General features: G+C 37.9%; 1 long non-coding RNA gene across 1 annotated transcript; it reads left to right on the top strand.

Annotated features, from left to right (window-relative positions):
• Nucleotides 1-1,394: 1,394 nt before the first annotated feature.
• Nucleotides 1,395-15,972, top strand: LOC134474909 (uncharacterized). Its single transcript, XR_010045829.1, has 4 exons — nucleotides 1,395-1,537; nucleotides 2,962-3,013; nucleotides 13,087-13,170; nucleotides 15,034-15,972. It is a non-coding gene; the product is annotated as an uncharacterized LOC134474909 (long non-coding RNA).
• The last annotated feature ends 7,003 nt before the right edge of the window (nucleotides 15,973-22,975 follow it).

The following is a 22,975-nucleotide window of genomic DNA, read 5'->3' as shown; positions in this document are numbered from 1 at the left end:
TAAACTATCTTGCCCTATCTTTCCCCCTGTAATGTCTCCTCATTCTCAGTTCAGTCATGCCCAGGCCACGCCACAGGCTTGCATGTGTATTCAGCTTCAATGGCTCCAACATTTTCCCATATATTTGCATCAATCACCAGTGCACATCACTCCGGTCTCATTCATCACTGCCACTTTCTCTCACTCACGGATGTGGCCTTTCAGTTTTACTTAATGCTGATAGACATTTGCCCTATCTCATCACATTTATGTTTAGTCACCATGCTCCACAGAAGAGAATTTGTCAGTCTGAGCTATCAGATGCTGAGGACAGAGTAACACTTTTTTTTGATCAATACTATTTCTCAGCGTGCATAATATTTTTAGACCAAGTGAGTATGAAAGTCACAGTGGTGATAATAAGGAAAAATTAAAAGTGCAAGATGCTGTAAGAAAATGAGAAAAAGCAGTGTGAAACTCACGAGTGCAAATGAAGAGTAAAATTGCATTTTACCTAGAGTTGCTTGAATAACACAAATAGCTTACCCAGACAATGTAAAAATAGCATTGATTGCAGAAGCAGTACTTTGAAACAAAGACATGTGGATCTCCCGTCCATGGAGACATGGCATTGTTACACACTGTTTAAATGTAAACTAAAAAGGAGAAGAGAAGCTCTGTGCTTGTAAAACTCTAGTAACATGTTGCAGAACCACTTAGGTTCAAGGCCAATTCTAGATGGAACAGGGGGAGCCTATAGTTAAATTTCCATGAGTTCATATATGTCTATAGAGCTGTAATAATTGATTATTGGGAGCTCAGATTGTGCATCCTGCATTTTTTTCACATCAGCAAAATCAGTAAAAGATGTGGGAGACTTGAAAATTATATTTTTTCCGAACAGAACAATTTAAGCAACACAGTATTTCATAAGACAACCCCATATATCAGTAGCTACCATAATTCCTCTTTCCTTGAAATAGTTGAGTATACCTTCATATACAATAGTATCAAACATAAGAAAATAGTATAAAACCATTAAAGAGAATGAAATTATTATAGGACATTCAAAACCAAACAACACCAAATGGAAAATTGTTATCATATTATCTCATTATTTGTTGGGCGCAGGTGCTCAGCATACCATACCCCACCTGGGACTAAGGACCACGCCAGCTTCTGCAATGCGCTACGTCCCTCTCCAAATTAGCCACCCCGTACTCACTTCATATTCACCACAGCTGAGTATATTAGCCAGAGCCCACGTCTCATTCCAGCCCTTCCTCCTCGTGGCAGCCCTCGTGGCAGCCTGATTGGCTACAGTCAGATATATAAGGCAGAACCCGCAACAATAAAGTTGGCAGTTCCTGTTACCCACCTGAAGCATCGCCTGTCTCATTGGGGGGCTTTGCTGGTCAATTATTCATAAAAGATTTGTTTATACTCTCACACATAATAAAATCCAATTAGATAAAACATGATGTAACCAATGGAAACAGAAGAACAGAAGCATGGCAGCACTTCAAAGCAAGATGATATTACATTAGCAGTGGCTATGGTAATGTCTTGTTTTCTTAAATATAGCTGTTCATACCATCACAAATAATAAGATCAAACAACCAAGGATAAAATTATTACAACTAATGAATGGGAACATTGTAAGTCTCCAAGCAATGTAATGGGGATTCATGATTACCATAAACTCTTATGTACTCTTGCCAGTTCTTACACTAGGGAGAGTATACAGTATTTATATGTGTGAGTTTGATTTATTTCTCATATGAGTAAGGTCTCAAGTTGCATCCATTTATTTATAAATATCTCAATGTGATCCTTCTTTATAGCTGAGTAGTACTCCATTGAATTAAAATATCACAGATTTTTATCCATTCCTCAGTATACAGACTGATAGGCTGTTTCCAAGATCTGACTGCTATAAAATTTGAGCTGCTATAAAAATGGGTGTACTTTTATCACTGAGGTATGATGCTTTCAGTTCTTCTGTGAATATGCCTAGAAGTGGAATAGCTGGATCAAGTAGGACTTCCTATCCCAGTTTTTTGAGAAATCTGCATACTGATCCCGTAATGGTTTCACCAGTCTAAACTCCAACGAACAGTGCAGGAGAGTTCCATTTCCTCCACAGCCTCTCCAGCATAAGTCGTTGGTAGCTTTCTTGATCCTGGCCATTCTTTCTGGAGTGAGATGGAATCTCAGTGTGGCTTTAATTTGCATTTCTCTAAAGAGTAATCATGATGAACATTTTTTCATGTATTTATTTGCCATTTGTATTTCTTCATCTGAGAATTGTGTATTCATCTCAAATGCTATTTTTGGATTAGCTATTTGAATTTTGGGAGTCTGATTTTTTAAAATTCTTTATATGTTTTAGACAGAAACCCTTTGTCTGAGGGATGGTTCACTAAGATTTTTTCCCAGTTTGTGGTTTGTTTTTTTCACTATGCTGGAGATTTCTTTTGACATGCACAAACATTTTAATAATATGTGATCCCAGTTGTTGATTCTGGGAAATATTTCCCATGTGGTTTGATTCCTGTTCATGAATTCTCTACGTACTCCTATGTCTTCAACAATTGTACCCTGTTTGTCTTCCAACAGATTTAGTGTTTCTGTTATAATATTCATATCTTTGATCCACATACATTTTAGTTTAATACATGGTGATAGGCATGGGCCTATTTTTAGTTTTTGGCCTATGGTGAGCCAGTTTTTCAAGCACAATTCATTAAAGAGACTAGTTCTTCCAGTGAACATGTTTGGCCCCTTTATCAAAAATAAGATGGTTGAGTTTGTTTGTAGTTGTGGCCATATCTTTTAATTTATTCCATTGATCTTCAGATATGTTTTTATTCCAATACCATGTTGATTTTATTATAATTGCTTAGCAGTATAAGTTAGACTCAGAGCTTGTGATGCCTCTTGCCTTTCCTTTGCTGCTTAGAATTGTCTTTGCTATTCTAGGTCTCTTCTGGTTCCAGAATAATTTTATGAGTGATTTCTCTAGATCTATGAGGTATGTTGATGCCATGTTCATTGGGATTACAGTGAATCTGTATAACAGTTTTGAGAGAAAGGCCATTTTCACAATACATAGTCTTACTATGCATGAACAAGTGATGTCTTTCCATTTTCTGAGATTCTCTTTTCAGAATATTAATTTTCCTTATGTAGATTTTTTTAATCTTTCATGAGATTAATTCCAAAGTATTTCATTTTTGGGGTTGGTAGTGTGAAGGGTATGGCTTCTCCTATTTCTCTCTCAATAATTTTGTTGTTAGTGTATAGGAATGCTGTTGATTTTTGAGTATTGAGTTTGTATCCAGCTACTTTGCTCAATTTATTGTATCTAGGAGACTTCCAATAGAATTTTGTGGGTCTTCTAGGTAGAGTATCACGTTATCTGCAAATAATAGTAATTTAACTTCCTCTTTTTCCTGTCTTTACCCCTTTAATTTCTGTCTATTATCTCATTGCTCTGGCTAGTGTTTCCAGTACTATTTTGAATAGGATCAGTAATGAGGGGCATCTTTGTCCTGTGCCTTATTTTAAGGTAAAGGCCTTCAGCTTTTGACCATTTAATATGATGCTGGCTGTTGGTTTGTCATACATGACCTTTATCATATTGAGGTAAAGATCATCTATTCCAATTTTCTGTAAGGTTCTTTTCATGAATGGAAGTTGCACGTTATGAAAAGCTTCTTCCGCATCAACAGAAATGCCCATGTGATTCTTACCTTTGCTTTTATTGATATGGTAGATTACATTGATTGATTTACATATGGTGAAACATCCCTGCATGCCTGGGATGAATTGCACTTGGTTGTGGTGCATCATCTTGGTGATTTGCTGCATCCTGTTTGCCAATATTTTTTTGAGGATTTTTGCATCTGTGTTCATTAGGGAGATTGGCCTGTAGTTCTGTTTTTTAGTTGGGTCTTTCTCAGGTTTTGCAACTAGAATAACATTTGCTTCCAGGAATGATTAAGGAAGAATTGCTTTCCTTTTGATTTAATTGAAGTGTTTGAGGGATGCTGGCATTAAATTTCTTCGTATTTCATGTAGAATTCCACGGTGAATGCATCTGGGCCTGGGCTCTTCTTTGTACATAAGGAGAATTATTATATTTTCAATTTCATTAATAGAGATTGAGTTATTCAGTAGTTTTACATCTTCTTGATCAAGCTTTGGTACTTTATATGTTTCTAGGAATCTGTCCATTGCTTCTGTGTTATTAAACCAATGAGAGTAGACAATTTTAAAATAGGTGTTGATGATCTTCTGTATTTCCCAAGAGTCCTTTGTGATTTTCTCATTTGCATTCCTTCTTTCATGAATTTGAACTTTTTCTTCCCTTTTTTAAATAGGGTAGGTGAGGTGCTTATCAAATTTATTTATTCTTTCACAGAACCAACTGTTTCATTCATTGATTCTTTGGATTGTGGTCTTAGTCTCTATAGCATCAATTTCTGCTCTGATTTTTATAATTTCCTCACTTCTTTCGACTTTGGGCTTCACTTGCTCTTGTCTTTCTAGATATTTGAGGTGTACCATCAGGTTGTTTATTTGTATTCACTAGGTTGTGGGAAGTCAGTGCAATAAATTTTCCTCTAAGGACTGCTTTATTGCATCCCACACATTCCAGTAAGTTGTATCTGTATTTTTGTTTGCTTTTAGGTATTGTTTAGTTTGTGCTTTAATTTCCCCTGTGACCCATGGATTGCTCAAGAGTGTGTTATTCAATTTCCATGTGTTTGTGTAATTTTTGCAGTTTCTTCTATCATTAGTTACTAGATTTATGCCACTATGACCTTATAATATGCATGAGGTAATTTCAACTTTTTGCATTTATTTAAAAATGTTCTGTGGCCTAGTATTTGATCTATGTTAGAGAGTATCCCATGTAATGCTGAGAAGAATATGTATTCTGATGTTGTGAGGAACACTCTGTATATGTCCATCAGGTCCATTAGTTTACAGGTGTGATTCAGTTCTGTTATTTCTTTGCTGACTTATGTCTGGTTGATGTGTCTCTTGGTGTCCATGGTGTGTTAAGTTCTCCTGTTAGAATTGTGTTATTGCTTATTTGATTTTTCATTTCTATATATACTTGCTTTCGATAACTTTGTGTTCTGGAATTTGGTGCATATATATTTAAAATAGTTATCTCTTCCTCTTGAATTTTCCCCTTAACCACTATGTAATGACTTCTTTATGTCTTAGAATCATTCCTGGTTTGAAGTTGACATTGTCTGCAAACAAAATAGGTACCCTTGTTTTTTTTTTTTTTTTTTCACTTTCAGTTGCATGATGCATTGTTTTCCATCCTTTGATTTTATGTCTGTGAGTTTCATTTTGGGTTAGATGGGTTTCTTATAGACTGCATGTGATTGGCCATTGTTTCTTGATCCATTCTACCAGTCTGTTTCTTTTAATTGGTGAATTGAGCCCACTCACATTAGTGTTTACAACTGTTATATATTGGTTTACTGTTGACATGTTATCTTTCCATACTGGTAAATTCTCTGACTTGCTTAGTAGTTTTATTCTATGGGTATCTAAACTGTCTTTCAGTATTCTTTGCAGGATTGGCTTGGTGTTCATAAATTTCTTTAGATGTTCTTTGTCATGAAAGTTAAAGATGCAACAGCAGGATATAACATGTCAATAGACTTGCAAATTAATTGTAAATATAAAATGACTGCATCTGTGAGTGCATCCTTTTTTGGCAATTCAGGTTCACTGAGGCCAGATAGTATAGGCTACAAAGGCTAGGTTCAGGTGACAGAAAGCACCATGTACGTTCCTAACCCATGTGCTTCTTGATCGTGCAACACAGAATGTAATGGTTTAATATCCTTAGAGACTCTACAACAGTCTTCAAAACCAAGCTATTGGTATAGCTGCGCTTCTCCACATGAGAAATGTGGCATGGGACATTAGCTAAGTAAAGAACTTTGTCATGTCTGCAAAATGTCGCCTCTTACCCTTCCCATCTGTTGTAGCCAGGGTTTGTAAGGAAAGAGATTTAATATGCAACTTATAGTTGATAAGATTATATTAAAATGTTTACTCCCAAAAAGTCAGATTTAGAGAGGTGTAGACCTGTCCACATACTAGACACCTAAAAAATCCAGCTGAGAATCTGAATCCTATGACAATACACTTCTTACGTTCTGCTGAACACCGAGAGCCCATGGCAAGGACCACCACAAGTTTACCTGGAGACCTAGAGGCACTGTCAGTGTCTCATGCAAGTCTCTATCAAGGTTGTGTACTAGGAAGAGTCAAAGTTCAGTGTTGGAAGCTACAAAGTCTGTGCACTTGGGTGCAGCATGTGTGCCATCAGGCTGAGTGATCATACTGGAGCCAAGACAAAAAGCTCAAGTTGAGGCCAGAGATCTGCAAAAGAAAACAGTAGCCATGCACAGTACTAATGATGTCCTGAGGTCCTCCTCCTCCTCTGATGATGTCTGTGTTCATATCTGGAAAACTGTGATACCAGCTTCTCCATGAGAATCAACAGCCCAGCACATTCCCCTCCATTTCTCCTTTGATGGTGTTTGCAACAACCCTTCAATGGATGCTCAATGCCCAAAACCATGGTGCCACAGTTCACAAGTTGACATTACTAAGTGGGCCACACCACCAAATCATTTCTTTAGATACTTAAATTCCAAAACAGACTTTATGGGTGCTGAGGATTGATCTCAGTGGCATAAGCATCTGCTTAGCAAGCTCAAGGTCATGAGTTTGATCCTCTGTACAAAAAAAAAGGACACTGTATAACTCCATGTCTTAAAGTAGTCATCTGGTCTACCTCACATAAACAACTGTGAGAAAACCTGAGAAACACTCAAATGTAATAATCAGAAACACATACTTCCAGAGAGTTGTCTTCTCATGTGCCTTGACAAACCTCTCATGAGAACTATGTGGTCTCTTTCCTGTGTGTGTGTGCTACACTGCTTAACTGTGGGCATTTGCATCAAACTGTCGACAAGGTAATTGATTGTATAAGGCAATTTTAAAATCTTTTTGAAGGAAAGTAAAAGAACAAACAGTTATATACATTTTTACACATAAGTCTCACTGCAGTACACTGACAGCACTGAACCCAGGAGAGCATGCCATGAGGCTGGTGGTATGCACATCGCCACCTCAATAAGGTTGCAGTGGTTATAGATGCTGGAGGTAAAATGTGGAAATAATGTAACAACCAAAACAGTTGAAATAAAAAAACACTGAATATGCATTTAACATTCCAAATCTAAACTGGGCCTGATGGCATGTGTGTGTAAGCCAAGTACTTGAGAGGCTGAGGCAGGTGAATTGTTTGAGACCACTCTGGGTTATAAAGTGATCTCAAAGCCAACCTAAACTTCATAGGAAGATGTTACCTCCAAAAGAAAAACAGTTCAAATCTAATAAACATAGTGTAATAGTAAGCACCTTGTTACATTAGCATGACTATCATGCTTATATCATGCTTATTGCACTATGAAAACCTAACTTAGAGCCCATTTCATAGTAAAATATCATATCATTTACTAAGCAGAGTACACTGATGAGTATTTGTTGTTCATCATTGGCATTTGGTGGTGATGGAGCAGTGCTTGCCACTGCTCTCCACAGAAAAGTGACTATTGCCGCAGTAAACAGGAATATGCATGAATCACTGCAATGGGTCCTTAGATCTTTGAGTATGAGACGCACTAAAGGAAGCACTGCACTTAGTGGACTCACTATGTTTAATCATTTGAATACTTTGAACACTGACTTCAGTAGTGGTTGAAGTACTTGCCTACATTTCCACCAACAAAGTTATACAGTTTCTTTTCTCCTGCTGTCTCATTAGTGTTCTTTTGATTTTGTGGTGATTTTTCTCTGCAATGAGATGGTGTACTGATTTGCATTTCTCTATTGTGCATAAATGCTCAATAGTTCTTCAGGTATTTCTTGACAATTTGTACCTGTTCTGAAAAGTGTGCATTCATTTCACATTTCTATGGGATTTACATGTTAGCTGTCAGGGAGTAACATGCAATCTTCTACTATCCTGTAGATTATTTCTTCATCCTTTTTAAATTTGATTGGGGTTTTGTTTTGTTTTGTTTTTTGGCTTCTTCATTTGTGCATGAGTATTAAAATTTTATATAATTCTTTTTGCTTGTTTTGTTACCCTATCTTATTTTCTATAAAAAGCACCAGCAATAGCATTGAGTAAAAAAGTTTTGTTAATGCCTCTACATTCAGAACATAGAATGCTTGGCTCATTCATGTTTCACTATGTTTTACTCTAATACTGGTATATTTAAGACTGCTGCACAAATTACCATGGAAAGCACATTTCCTGAGCCAAAGAATCTTGATTTGCAGTTTGCTTCAGTTATCCCATCCTACATTTATATTCTTGACCTAAACTTACTTGTCTCCTTAAACTTCAAATGCAGGTATAAAAACAACTGCCACACATTCTGCTAGATCATGTAGCAAAATTGCCTCCAAAAGTCAGCTTCAAAAGCCATGATCATCTGATCTCATCCTCTACTGATGCTGGGACTAAAGGAATCACACTTAGCCTAGGGCTTTATACGTAAGTCCTTACCAGTGTAATTATTTAAATAAAAGATAATCAATAATTGTATACTTTTTGTTAGTTTTTATCAAATAACAAGAAATATAAAAGTGACTACTGTAATGTATTCAATATAAGAATCAACTGGTTCAAATGACAACTGCCCCAGTGACGCTCAGCATAGTCAGTGCATAAACAAATGTGCTTTCCAAGGGATGTTAGGAGATACTCCTGAGTGGCCCAGTGATAAAAGTATGATCCTAAAGATTCATACATATATTTCTCAAAGGAAGGTTGAGACTTAAGGCCTGGGATATCTTAAATTCTCTCATAAAAATCTGAATCAAAAGCAGAGTTGGTGCATATCTATTATCCCAACACTCAAGAGGCTGAGAGAGTAGGGTGTTGTGAAGTCAAAGAAATTGTAGGCACCATACAGGTTTCAAATCCAGTTGATGTACATAGTGAAAGCCTGTCTCAATAAAACAAAACTAAACTAAACAAAGTAAAACCAAACATGACAGCTGAATGGAGACTGAATTCTACAAAGGGTAATACCATGCCTTGGTAATTTTATGTATAGACAAATTTTTGAAAAAGCACTTTGGATGCTGGATTGCAACTCACAGCCAAATAGGAGCACTGATTTTTGTGCTGAGTCACTGCAAGAATCCCTGCTCACTGTCTCTAAAGCAGAGCTCACAGTGGGAGCCTGCAGGACCAGCATCCACAAAGCAAAGGGGTAGACAAATATCACATGAATCACTTTGATAAACTACAGATGATATCTCTTCAAATCTCATATAGGTCACTAAGTCCTTTGTCTTAATATACTTAAGCAGCATTTTGAAATTTGAATTTAGTTTCATACAACAAAACATAAATAACATCAAATATGGTACATTAATAATAACTCAAATGATAATGGAAAACTCTGTATGTAAACAATGTATAAACATTGAAACAAGGCACACATTGCAAATTGTAGCTCAATGTCACAAAGTGATCACCTTTCACTCAGAAATAAGAAATATATCTTGGGAGGCTGATGCAAGAGAACTGTCTTGAGTTGGATTTACAGAGCTGTCTGAAATAGAGAGAAAGACCCTGACTGCAAAACCCCACAAAAAAATGAAACTTGGAAATTGACTGCATAAAGCACCATTGGTTTGCTTTAAAAATTATATCCATACAATATAATAACATTCCAAGTACTTTCAACATGTTCTGAGGAAGAATGTTGATTCTTTCCAGAATATACAGAAAACACATTCATGTTTGCGTATTTATCTCAGTGGCATAAACACCTGCTTGGTAAGCATGAGTTAATGAGTTTGATCCCTGGTACAAAAAAATAAAAGATTCAAATTCCTACTTCATGACACTGGCACATAATTAGAGAAAATCAAAATTAGGACTGGAGATTTAGCTCAGCAGCATAAGCACCTCCCTTGCAAGCAGACAGTCATGAGTTCGATCCCTGGTACCGATAAAAAGGAAAAAGACAAAAAAAAATCAAAATTAGATCTCAATTATGGAACACAGAATTCATGTGTTAACAAGTATGTAGAATACTGATTATTGACAGAGCTGGGGTTATTCATCTCAAGTAAGAAATAAGAAGCCAGCTTTAACTTCATGCTTACTCTAAGAACTACTTGACTTTCAGTAAAGATCCTCTCAGTTGTAAATCCTGCTATTGACTCTCTGTATCATGCCAATCACTTGCACATCCTTTCCATGCTGCTCTGATCCACACTACACAAAAAACCCTTCATGCCTAACTATGCATATACTTGCAGCACAACTTCTATTTAGGGATTCTATTTTATACCACTTAGTAAAGTCCATTGCAGAGAATTTCTATATATAAACAATGTGTATTATCAGCCAAGCATTTAAATCAGGTGTTAATTCAGAGATGACACCCATATTCATTTCCATCCAGAAGGATATCATGTGCATGTGTCCATGCAAATGCATAAGTTTTAGCATTTTCCAATGAGGGTTTAACAGGCAGGTGATTCTGGAATTTGTCCTTAGCAAGCATATGTTACCCTGCCCTTGATAACATTTTCATATCTGCTTCATTTTTCTCAGAATTCAAAAATCCATGGCTGTTCTCACAAAGTCTGTGAGCAGAGGTGGCACCTAAATAATTATTTTTAAAATTCTTTTGCATTGTCCTGTATGATATACAGGAGTTTACCGGGTGTTTGGGAAGCCTTCCTCCACTGAGGCACATCACTACACATCTTTGAATACTCAGTACCTTTGCTAACACCTGTGATGAGGATGGAAACACAAGAACATACTAAAAATTTAGGAGATCACTCTAAGTACAAAAAAGCACAAGTTTAAGGAGAGCATTTTTGTCCATGAGGCCCTGTATCACAGACATTTATAAACATCAGACCCTCCAGGTCTGCTTCTCACAGCAATGAGGGCAGAGACCTTCCTCAGTACTTTTGTAGCAGCTACAAATGCATCAGTGTTGGGGTGTCCCCAAGCTCCTTCCCTCACTGAGCTTGTGGAGGTGCCAAGGCAGCAGAGAATTTCAAAGATGATACTGGAATCTCCTGCTGTCAAAGAGAAGATAGAGTCACTCTTTCCACCAGAAAGAGGCAAAATGCACAATGGATGACCCACAGCCAATGCTGGAGGACCTCAGGAGCGGAAGCTAACTAAATACCTGAGGATCGGGACACCGGCACTGCTTCTAACCACTTGTAACTGGTTTAGCCCTTTTGCACCCTATTTCTGGGCTCCCATCCACAACCTCAGCATTCTGTGGCTTGAAGATATCCCAGGTTCTTTCCTAATCAGGCTACATGACATTGAAACCACTAAATGAGATCCAGCAAACATTCTGCTCCAGTACTGTGTTCACAACAGGTCAATAATGCCGTGATACAGGAAAGACCTTGGTGACTGCCTGCCATGGCCCACCTGGTTGGACAGTTCATATAGCCCACTTCTTCATCAATGATTGAGTCTTGCTCTATTGCCCTCCTTGTGAGTCAAGAATAAGAAGGGAAGGAACCCCTCCCTGCAAGAGAGGATCCCAAATGATAGACTGTAGTGCAGACTTCTAGAGCTGGCTGTCTTCTACAGTGCTGATATCCACAGAGGAGTGCTTGTACCAAAGAGATTTACCTCAGACTTTTTATTTCCAAATCGATTTGATTTCAAGGATAAAAAGAAAAAGTAAAACTAAATTTCAAATCATGTCAATCAGGGACAACAATTGTAAATACATTGCACACTGTCATCCCCAGATCATCATTCAGAGCACAAGACATCTGTATTCAATTTTCTGAACAATACTGAGCTGAGTTAGTCAAATAATGTTGGCAGTGAGACAGGGCTTGGTCCTCCAAGGAGCCCATGCAGAAGTCCAGATACCTTGCAACTATGGGGAAGATTGACACTTCCTGCTAGGGGTCAGACTTCAGGAAAAAGTTTGAGCAAATGTATTCATATTGTAAAGATTGATTTGAAATACTTCCCTAGCACTCTGAGGAAGTCAGCAGTCACCATTCAAATAAATGTATCCCTATCCTAAAGCCTGATATTCTAAATAATTCCTATCATCCTGGTGAAGTCATGAGTCACCTTCTGAACCCAATAAGTGAAGGGTCACTACTGCATAAGAATGTCTGCTTTCTATGTGACTCCCTTCCCCATTTGATCCCAATTTAATCAAATTACCTGAACTATTAATCTTATTGGCTCCCATATTTCTTTCTATTTTTTTTTTTTTGGTCTTTTTACTTTTTATAGGTACCAGAGATCGAATTTAACAACACAAACTTCTTATGCTCATCTGTCTTGTGAGTTCTGAGTATTCCCATGTTAAATTCATCTCACCAAATGATTTTACTCTATAAAAGTCCCTAGAAAAGACAGTCTTTGGCAACCCGCTCAGGACCCCTTCTCTCTCTCAGACAGCTTTCTTTCTCCCAATAAATATATTCTACTCTTAAATTCTGTTGTTCCTAAAATTTATGCTTTAATTTTAGAGAGGACAAACTCACACTGGACATAGTAGATCAGGAGTTTCTTTCCTCTGTAGCAACACCATTATAAATTTTTCTCTTTAGTGAACTCAGATAAATGAGTAGTAGTTTGTGTTCTGTAATGTTGATCTCACCTCTTCAGGGATACTCTCATTGAAGGCCTTTATGCCTGCATTTAAGTGCTGCTTCTGTTTTCTGAAAGTGAACTGATCTGTAATTTTGGTTATGGTATCTACAATTTATTAAGGATATGACTCAAAATATTTCTTGTGAATGATTTACCACCAGCCTTGGAGGAAGACACATAGCAAAACTTCTTTATTTTTGTTTTGTCATTCAAACTGAGGGATGTACTTGAAAGAATTTTGCCCTAGAATGAGTTACAGGACCTCCTGGTGGTAGTTCAACATGGTGGAAGGCCCAATCAGGGATGCTAACCATATGGCCACTTCCTCTTTTTCCCTGATTACAACTTCCTCATTCCTTTCCCAGGGGCCTGAAGAAAATTCCAATCAACTCCGCACATGTGGGGCTGCAGGGAGTGGGAGAAATGTCTGTTCCAATCTCCACATCCAGGTAAAAATCACATATACCCCTAACCCCATAGTCAGTCAAAAAAGAACTTGGTTTTGGGGGCTCCTCCTCACATTCCTTAAATAGAAAAGCCACTCTTACTTTTTCTAATATTCTGCTTCTCTATTGCACCAGAAAATGCTAACAATACCGATTCTTGTCTATGTTTGTAGCTAATTTACTCCTCAGTAATTCATATGATCAATGCCAAGAATATCTAATTGAAATGAATGTAGGGGACTGTTGATTCACTCCATCAGTGTCAATGCAGTGAGTTTTATCCAAAGGTAAAAATAAATCTTCATATAAACTTCAATGCAGAAAAAGCATCAAAATATAAACAGAGTCCTACAGGCATACAGACTTCTTTCAATAACATAATAGAAGCCTTCTAGAAAAAGGAAAAAAATACACAGTTTATGTGTCTTAAAATTGTTGAAGCAGCCAGTAATGTAGAAATTGTTCTGAACAATTTTAGGTGAACCTTCACTTTTATGTGAGGTAACCTACTTTGTGGCAATATCTAGTTCTTGCTAAATTATACACTCAAACCAATTATTTTACACTTATAATGACTGATGTATACAACTTTATACATTGCCAGGAATACAACCACTGTGAGTTGTATTGATCAATTAAAACTGCAAGAAAAGTGAAAAGCATTCAGACAGATCATAAAGATTTTTATGTTAATTTGGCTCATGTTAATGACAGAGGAGAATGAAACTCCTGACCTACTATATGTCTGGTATGACCTTGTGTTCTCTAAAATAGAAGAATAAAGTTCAGGAATGATGGAGTATAAGAATGGATTATATTTATTGAGAGAAAGAAAGCTTCTGTCTGAGAGACAGAAGGGGTCCTGAGTAGGTTGCCAAAGACTCTTTATTTAGAGAGAAATAACGGAGGTTAGATGGGTCAAAAGAGGAGAAGAATGGAATTTGCAAGATGAACATAAGGCAGGATAGAGCTGTGTTCAACTAATAGGGTCAACTGCTCAGGTAAAATTCATTCAATTAGGAACAAATGGGGGAGCATGTCCCATAATAAGTGGGCTTGCTTAACAGCAGGGACTCTTCATGTAGGGGACTGGGATGATGACTCTTGACTTCTTCAGGGTGATACAGAACTATTTGGACGATTGGTCCTTAGCACTTGGTTGTATTTCTGTTGGCTTTTGTCTTGAGATTTGGGCCAGAGCAGGAGGTGATTGTCTCTTCCAAGGCTATAAGCAATCTGAATTTATCCTCTTGCTCCTTTGAGGTCCCAGCCCTGTTGTTACAGGCAGTTGAGTTAGATAGAAATATATAGGCAGTGAGACAGGAGTAGGTCTTAGAAATGGCCAGTGCAAAAGCCCAGATACCTTGCAACCATGGAGGAGATGGTTACCTCCTGTTTTGGGTCAGGCCTCAAGACAAAACACCAAGCAAATGCATCCCTATCCTAAGGGCTGAGCCAGTGCTGACAGACAGGCTTGGACTGGCTCTGACCTGGCTGCTGCCCCAGTCTCAGCCCCACTCATGGTCTCATTGTTCTGTTGCCCCTGCATCATAGAACCTTTTTTTTTTTCTAGAAAATATCTGGTGGGTCCTAGCACAAGGAATCCAAAGGGAATTTATATTTATTTCTTAACTGTAGCTGTTAAACATCCAGAAGATTAATACCATACAGTGCAGGACAAGCAGTAAACTTAATACAGAACACTAAATGGAACTGTTATTTTCTATTAACCATGGGTGTTTTAACATTTGAGCACTGAAGAAATGTGTGACATATTTTGGACTGCTCACTATTACATTACATAAATTTGTGTTAAAAATTATTATTTGACTGGTGACCTTGTATTGTTCTGATCTAAATCACCAGGCTGGAACACAAGAAAAAGGCATAAGACATCAAATATGAAAGAAAATATTTGTCATCATGAACAATCACAATTTTATATTTGAAGGCATGAATATACCATCAGATCAGCAAAATGAATTGTCTTAGTAATACGAACTTTACTTGAGCTTTCTCCCATAGGGCTATAGGGTATATTTGGACCTCCTATCAGTGAACCTGACCTGGTTACAGTTACCTGATTGTTTATGTGTAAATACCATATAGTGTTCCTAGTGTGAGAAATGCTAAGAGTACATAAGAGTTCGTGGTAATCCTGCTTCCCCATTACATTGCTTTGGAACCTTATAATATTCCCATTCATTACTCAGAATGGTTTCATCCTGGGTTGTTTGATTTTATTCAGAACTAAATAACACAAAATGAACAATGGTTACTGTATTATCTATGATTATTTGAACAGCTATTTTGAAGAAAACAAGACATTATAATAGCTAGTGCTGATTTAATATCATCTTGTTTTGAAGTGCTAACATGCTTTTAGTCTTTTCTTTCCTTGGTTCTATCTTGTTGTATCTAATTGGATTGTATTTTGTGTGGTAGTATAAACAAATATTTTATGGACAATGAGATAATATAGTAACCATTGTTCATTTTGTGTTATTTGGTTCTGAATTATCTGTAATAATTTCATGCTCTTTAATGATTTTATAATATTTTGTTATGTTTGATACTATTGTGTATGAAAATATACTCAACTACTTCAAGGAAAGAGACACTAAGGTAGCCACTGGTATGTCAGGTTGTATTGTGTGAAATACTGTGTTGCTTAAACTGTTGTGCTCCAATCACATTTGTTAAGTGCTCTTTTATTTTAATCTCTTTAAAATTAAAATAAATTTTTAAAAAAGTTACCAGGTGCCACATTCTTGTCTATCACTTGAAGTGCTGTCTAATTTTGCCTCACCCCAATGGATTTTGTTTAACCATTTTAGCATCATTTTGACCAGCTGGCAACTTAGGTGGAACCATGTCTTTTAAATCTGTTACCCAAATAAACCTTTATTACATAATATGAAAATATAAATGCCGAGGAAAAAGTTGTCGAGCTCAAATAAAAAGAAAAAGCTGCTAACAGAGCAGACAATTGGACAAATGGACAACAGATATATATGAACTGACAATCATCTTATAAAATTAGAATGCCCTCAAATATATTTGGCCACCTTGAACTATAATAGAGTGAACCTTCTTATAGATCAATTAATAGAGATCTCGTGAAATAAGAATCACTGAAAAGGAACCTAATTAATGGTTAACCTGAGGTAGCTCAGAAAGTTAAAAAGAAGGAACACAAATATTAGTTAATCTTTTAGGTCCAGCCTGTTCCCAAAGCAGCAGTAGAAATGAGCCCAGCAGATGCATGTGCGTAATCAACATGGCTTCTGGCAACCATGTGGCCTTCCAGAAGGCTGCAATCCCTGAGACCGAGTATGGTGGGCAGGCAAAGAAAATGGCGATGCAGGCGAAGAAGAAAAAGAACCCTCAGACAGGACTGACAGCAAGAGCAGGGGGATTGAGAAGTCAGAGCCTTGTGAGAAATGCTAGGGGAAGGATTAGAGACCCTAGGGGAAAGACTGGAGACCCTAGGGGGAGGATTGGAGACTCTTGGGAGTGATGGAGGAGGAGAGGATGCCACAGAAAGCTTTGGCTGAGAAAGCAGCAGGATTTGGTATGAGAGATATGGGGAGAAGCTGTAAAGACAGAAGCCGCATCACAAGTGAGGGGAAGGGAGAGATCCTGGTGGAGCAGAGCGAGCCAGGAGTACTTGGGCCATCACAGAAGACAGAGTGAGAGAAAACCACGTCCTTAAAGTGAAGAAGGCCTAAAGATGAAGGGTTTTTGCCAACTTGTCACCATTTTGACAAAAGCATAAATAAAAGATCAGCTTTTTGGTTGTTGTAGCCTTTTAGAGGCCCAAAGCACCAAGGTTACGAACCAGGCACCACGGAGGTGTTTTCTGGAAGACATAAAGCGGTCCCCATGACTGAATTATAAGGGAGCTGAGAGAACAATTTCACCTCAGGAACTAAGAGCTGTAGCACCGCCAAGGAACGTGGAAGCTGTGCTCAGTCACACACAACATAAAAGATCATAATCTATTTTGAAAGTATGACAGGCAAAGTCCCAACACCCATTCTTCTTTGCAGATAATCAAAGAGAGCAGGGCAGGGTCCCAGCACACAAAAATCAGAGTGTTACCTCCAGCCCTGTGGCCAAAGGAGTATGGAAACTAGTAACCCTGTTCAGGGATGGCAGGATGGATTTTATGTCACAAGCTTGCTAAGGAACAGAAACAAACAACAACAACAAAAAAAACCCAGATGGTGTCTCACCCATGTTCAGTGAGTAAGGCTGCGGTTGTATGCAGATTAGCAGTGGCAAGTAAACTGTCTGGAGGAAGAAAGAGGTGGTTTTAAGGAAGCGGGACTCAAAATGGGAGGGATTCCCAGGAGACACTCAATCTGCCTTAGTGGTCAGGGAACAAAATGATAGGATTTTTGGTGTGGTAAAAGAGAGAATACAAAGTAAAAATGCCATTTGGGGGCATACATATAATTTTCCATTGGGGTGGTGCTTAAAGGGGGCATTGCTGATGTGCAAGTAGCTGATTGGGAGTCTTTTCATGCCACAGGTAAGTTGCACAGAAGAGAGGAAAGAGACCCCTGGTCCCACCTCCCAGTGCTGAAATATCCCATCTAGAGCAAAATCCTCTCAATTTCTTTCTTGCAAAAATATGTTCTGCTCTTACCTCCATTGTTCTTAATTATTCATTCTTCAGACTCTGGGAGAACATGGCGGACAGACAACAGCAACTACCGAAGGCTCTCTGAAAGGCTCGGCTCAGAGGCCAGGAATGATGCGGACTAAGGAGACACGAATCAGTAGAGATATGCTCTGCTCACTCAGGAATGAACTGGGCTGAGAGAAACCAACTTAGGATACAGTCCTGGCGCTAAAATAGGAACAGAAAAGACTCAGGGTAGAGGCTCAACCCCGCGCCATTGGAAGCCACGGTTTGGATTTCCCGCCGCCCGGCGGGTGGCTGCCTCCACAGCGGCTCGGCAAGGAGAGACGCGCCAAGCTCTGGGAACAGGAGTCTGCGAACGGAGTCGAAAACAGGACGGACAAGGAGGCGTACAAGAAAAGTGACTGATGGTGAGGTGAGCGAGAAACTGACCCCCTACCACAGTTTGACTCCAGCGGCGGACTTTCTGGGCTCAGTCAGTCCTGTAAGAGCAGGGCGCGGTGGCAACTCCAACCACACATTCCCCTCTCGGACGGGATTGGTGAAAAGTCCCTGGCCTGAGTGACGCTGCTGGCGGACTCCCTAGGCTGGCCTAACCCAGATCCCAGAGCCTGATGGTGGCCCGGAGGAGCGACTGACTCCCGCGTAGGCTGCCTCCTCCGCGACTCCTGCGACAACTAGCCCGCGCAATTTGATCAGGCTGTGGCTGACAGGCAGGGAAGCCGGGCCTCCTATGTAAGCTTGCATTTTGTAAGGAACAGAAAATATGGGGAAGGAAAGCAACAAAAAAGGCTCCTTGGCCCCCAATCCTGAGAATCAGGCAATAGTGGACACCGCACCAATATACATTAAGCGCCATATAGAGAGCCTCATAGACCAATTCAGGAATGAAGTTATCAACGGCCTGAAGCTAGAAGTATGCAGAATAGTTAGAGAAATGCTAAGCACCACCCAGGAAAAAACAGATGGTGGAATGGAAGAACAGAAAAAGAGGGGAGAATTGCTTGATGGAGAAAACAGAGAAAGCATTGAGTATGTGAAGCAGGTTCAAAGGGACTATCAAGAAATTAAGAAGTCTATCCAAGACTGGCATAACAGCTTGAAAGAAACTAAGGACAGACTATCTGAACTGGAGGGCAGACTTGAAATATGGGAGAAAGAAATGAAAAATTTCTTAAAAATAACAAAGAAACAAACAGCAATAATACAAAGACAAGAAGATGATAAGAGGAGCCATAACTTAAGGATTAAGAACATAAAAGAAGAAGTAGGGACACAAACAAGTGAACTACAAAAGCTACTCACAGAAATAATCCAGGAGAATTTTCCTAATTTAGCAAAAGGTAAAGATACTCAGATGTATGAGGCATACAGGACCCCAGCTACCTACAACCCTAACAGAGAAACACCCAGGCATATAATAATAAAAATTCCAGAAATTCAATACAAGAACAGAATATTAAAAGCTGTTAGAGACAAGAAACAGATCACTTACAAGGGAACACCCATCAGAATCACAGCAGATTTCTCTTCACAAATCATCAAATCACGAAGAGCATGGGGGGAAATAATTCAAGCTTTGAAAGATAATAATCTCCAGCCAAGATTGAGATATCCTGCACAGCTGTCCCTGGAAATTGATGGAAAAACGAGGTGCTTCCAGGATAAAGAGGAACTGGGGGAATTTGCAACCACCAATTCAACCCTACAGAAAGTATTGCAGGATATTCTAAAAAAAGAAAAATACAAAGAACCCAGAAATAGTGGCGGGGAGGCCACAACGAATGGAGCAGAGAACAAAATGAAGAAGACAAACTGACAGCTACTGACAGAAAAAGAGCTCAACAGAAATGAGACAGAGAAGATTGGATGATAGGAACAGATATTTTGGAGAAAATGACATCTTAATAGGTAATGCTGATTTAGTACCATCTTGTTTTGAAGTCTCATCTAGCTTTTGTTCTTCTGTCTCCAATGGTCTAAACAGGTTGTATCTTATTGGATTTTGTTATGTACGATAGTATAAGCAAAAACCTTTTAAAGACAAGGAGATTATACAGAGACCATTGTTCATTTTCTGTTAGTCGATTCTAAATACTCTATAATGCTGTCATTCTCCTAAATGGTTTTACATTGTTTTGATATACTTAATGCTACAGTATATGAAGTTGTACTTAAGGACTTCAGGGAGGGAGTCAATATGGTAACTATTTTTGGGTCGGAAATATCTGGTGGTGAAATACTATTCTGCTTAAATGGTTATGTTTTGATCTGCCCTGTTTCGCTGTTATGCCCTCTTTTTTCTCAATTTCCACTCCATTATTTACTTTTTTATTTTTATCCATTTAATTATAGGGAAAAATATAGCAGGATATAATATAGTAACCCACTTTGACTTTCTATTATCTCGATTTGAAGCCCTACTCTCACCATCTTGTTTTTGACTGAGGTTCCTCTATTCTGTTTTGCTGGATAGTATCAGGTTCGAAAGTTTAGGCATCAGCTGAGAAGATAATGAGATTTATTATAACACCCATTCTCGTTGACTTTTATCTACTTTTCAAGACCTACAATGTCTCCAATGTTTTGGTTTTGTCGGTTTTATTCTTTACGGTTTTGTTCAATTGTATTACAACTAATGATATAGGGAATTCTATTAGAAATAGCGGGAGGCATTATGGTAACCATTGTTGATCACCTTGTATTATGTTTTTATATTATCTATTATATCCACCCTTTTGACTTGACCGATTCTGTTCTGTTATGTCACATTTTGTTTTACTCTCTTTCAAAAAAGCAATAAGAACCGTGGGAACAATGAAACCCAAAATGTGTAATAGTCACTGTACAAAAGAGAGGAAAAGAAAGTGCTCTAAACTATATAACTGCATGTATATTTAAATGTATAAGATAGAAAATGATATTGCAGAGTTTTATTGGATCATTGAACGGAACTGTTTGCAGTATCATTGTTAGAATGTCCACTCTACAGGCTTTAATTTTGTGACTTGAACAATTATTTCTAAGATGGCAATATGTAATCCATTAACTAGTGATTTCCTACTGCGCATTTTTTTCTTCTGTAAATCTGTATAACTTGTACCCCTTCACTGTTTTTTTTCTTTCTTTTCTTTTCTCCTTAAATAAAAAAAAATAAAAAAAATTATTCATTCTTCAATTTTAGAAAACCTAAACTCATGCCCAACATAGTAGGTCAGGATTTCCATTCCCCTATATAGTGACTGAATGCCTTTATTTCTAACTAACTCATCTGCCTATAAATTTAAGAAACATTTATCAACTTTTCTTAGCAAAATTTTAGCAAATAAAATGTACTTAATGGATACATTGAAATATATGATTAAATTGAAAAAATAATTATCACTGTTTCTCTACCTTGCATCACCAAACATTTTCAGCTTTCAAGTATATGGAAAAATAAAAACTAAAAACAACACTCAGCAAATACCCATAGTATAGAGGACAGTGTAACATTCACTGTATTTACCATGTTATCTGTAGATATTTTGTAGACCACAAAAGAAAAATTGAGCCATTGAATGAATATCTGTCAATTTCAATAATTATGCTCATAGCACTACATGGTTGAGAATTGTAGAAAAATTTTTTTTTGGTTCCAGGGATTGAACTTATGACCTTGTGTTTGCCTGGATGGTACTTGTACACTGAGCTCAATCCCCAGCCTGAACAACCTTAGATTCTAAATATGACTATTACCACTCTTTAATTTGCCATTTACAGATTTAATTGAAATTTTATTCATCTACATCTTCACAAATGAAATTATTTGCTTTCCTTGCAGTTTAAATCACTTTTTTTTAGGTACTGGGGATCAAACTCACAACCTGGCACTTGCCATGCAGGTACTTCTGTCTGCTGAGGTAAAACCCAGGGCCCTATTAAATAATATTTTATTAAATATATAAATATCACTTTATCCATTCAAATACTGTTGTGATTTTACTACAGGAGGCCAAGGTAGACAGAAATTGATATACAGTCAGACAGGAAATGGAACCTCAAAGGAGTCAATGTAAAAAACTAAATACAACAATCCCTGCTAGAGGCACAGCTGAAGAAAGCCAGACCTGAAGGTGAAGATGCAGTGACCATGTCTACATGCCTCTTAAAGAGAAAAACAATAGCTTGAAATGTACTACAGTTACCACCACCTTCCCCAGGAAGCCCAGATAGGCATTTATTACCACAGTCATTGACCAGAACAACTGGACTATTGTTCCCACAAAATGCCTTGGCTCTTTCTGCATACCTTTTCTGGGTGACTTGCTGCCCTTCTGAATAATATTAGTTAAGCAGCTATACACTTACAGGTAGATTGTAGTTTGAGACCCACACTGTACTTACATTCTGACTTCGCTGTATAAATGACCCCTGACAATAGATCTGTGGGCTAAACACTGAAGACCCCTCCTGCAAAGGCAGGGCTATTCTGTCTTTTTTTCCAAGAAAACTTTTTGAACTTCTTTTGATTTGTGACTTCATTCTTCAATGCTGTGAGTCAACCAATTTGCTGCATTTGCCATCAAACAGTGTAGGATTATATTTCTCCTATTTCAATTTGAATATGAAACATCTGCTAAAGGCCATGATCCAAAGCCTTGATTTCAAGCTGCTTGTTTGCTCTGAGTTTGACATTTGTATGAGCTTTTGGACCTCCTGTCTAGTAAACTACAGATGTATTGGAGGAAGGAGGTCACTATTGTGATGTAGCACAATAGGTCCCATTCATAACTGGATTTTTCACTGCCTCCTAGGTGCCACTTCATGACCAGCTTTCCTCTGCAGCATCATTCCATAATTCCTATTTTAGTTAAGTCAACTTTCATTTGGCTCTATTATTTTTGTTTTCTTTTGATAGTCTTTCTCTCTTCCTCATTTTTTTTATATTTTTCATTTTTGATTTTGTTTTTAAAGACATAGTCCCGCTTTGTAGTTCTGGCTGACCTTGCACTCGCTATGTCCGGTAGTCTGTCCTTAAATACATGGCCATTCTCTTGTTTCAGCCTCTTTAATGCCAGGTAAAGTGGTGGGTATCATAACACATGGTGTTTGTCTTTTTCTTCCCTCCTTTTCACTATTATTCTTTCATTAAGGTGACACTGTATTTAATCCAGG

The sequence above is a fragment of the Cavia porcellus genome, unplaced genomic scaffold (assembly GCF_034190915.1).
Source record: "Cavia porcellus strain 051 isolate PalLab524CR breed Dunkin Hartley unplaced genomic scaffold, mCavPor4.1 scaffold_42, whole genome shotgun sequence".
Lineage (NCBI taxonomy): Eukaryota > Metazoa > Chordata > Mammalia > Rodentia > Caviidae > Cavia > Cavia porcellus.
Note: the sequence above shows the minus strand (reverse complement) of the source record. Positions and strands in the feature narration are given on the sequence as shown.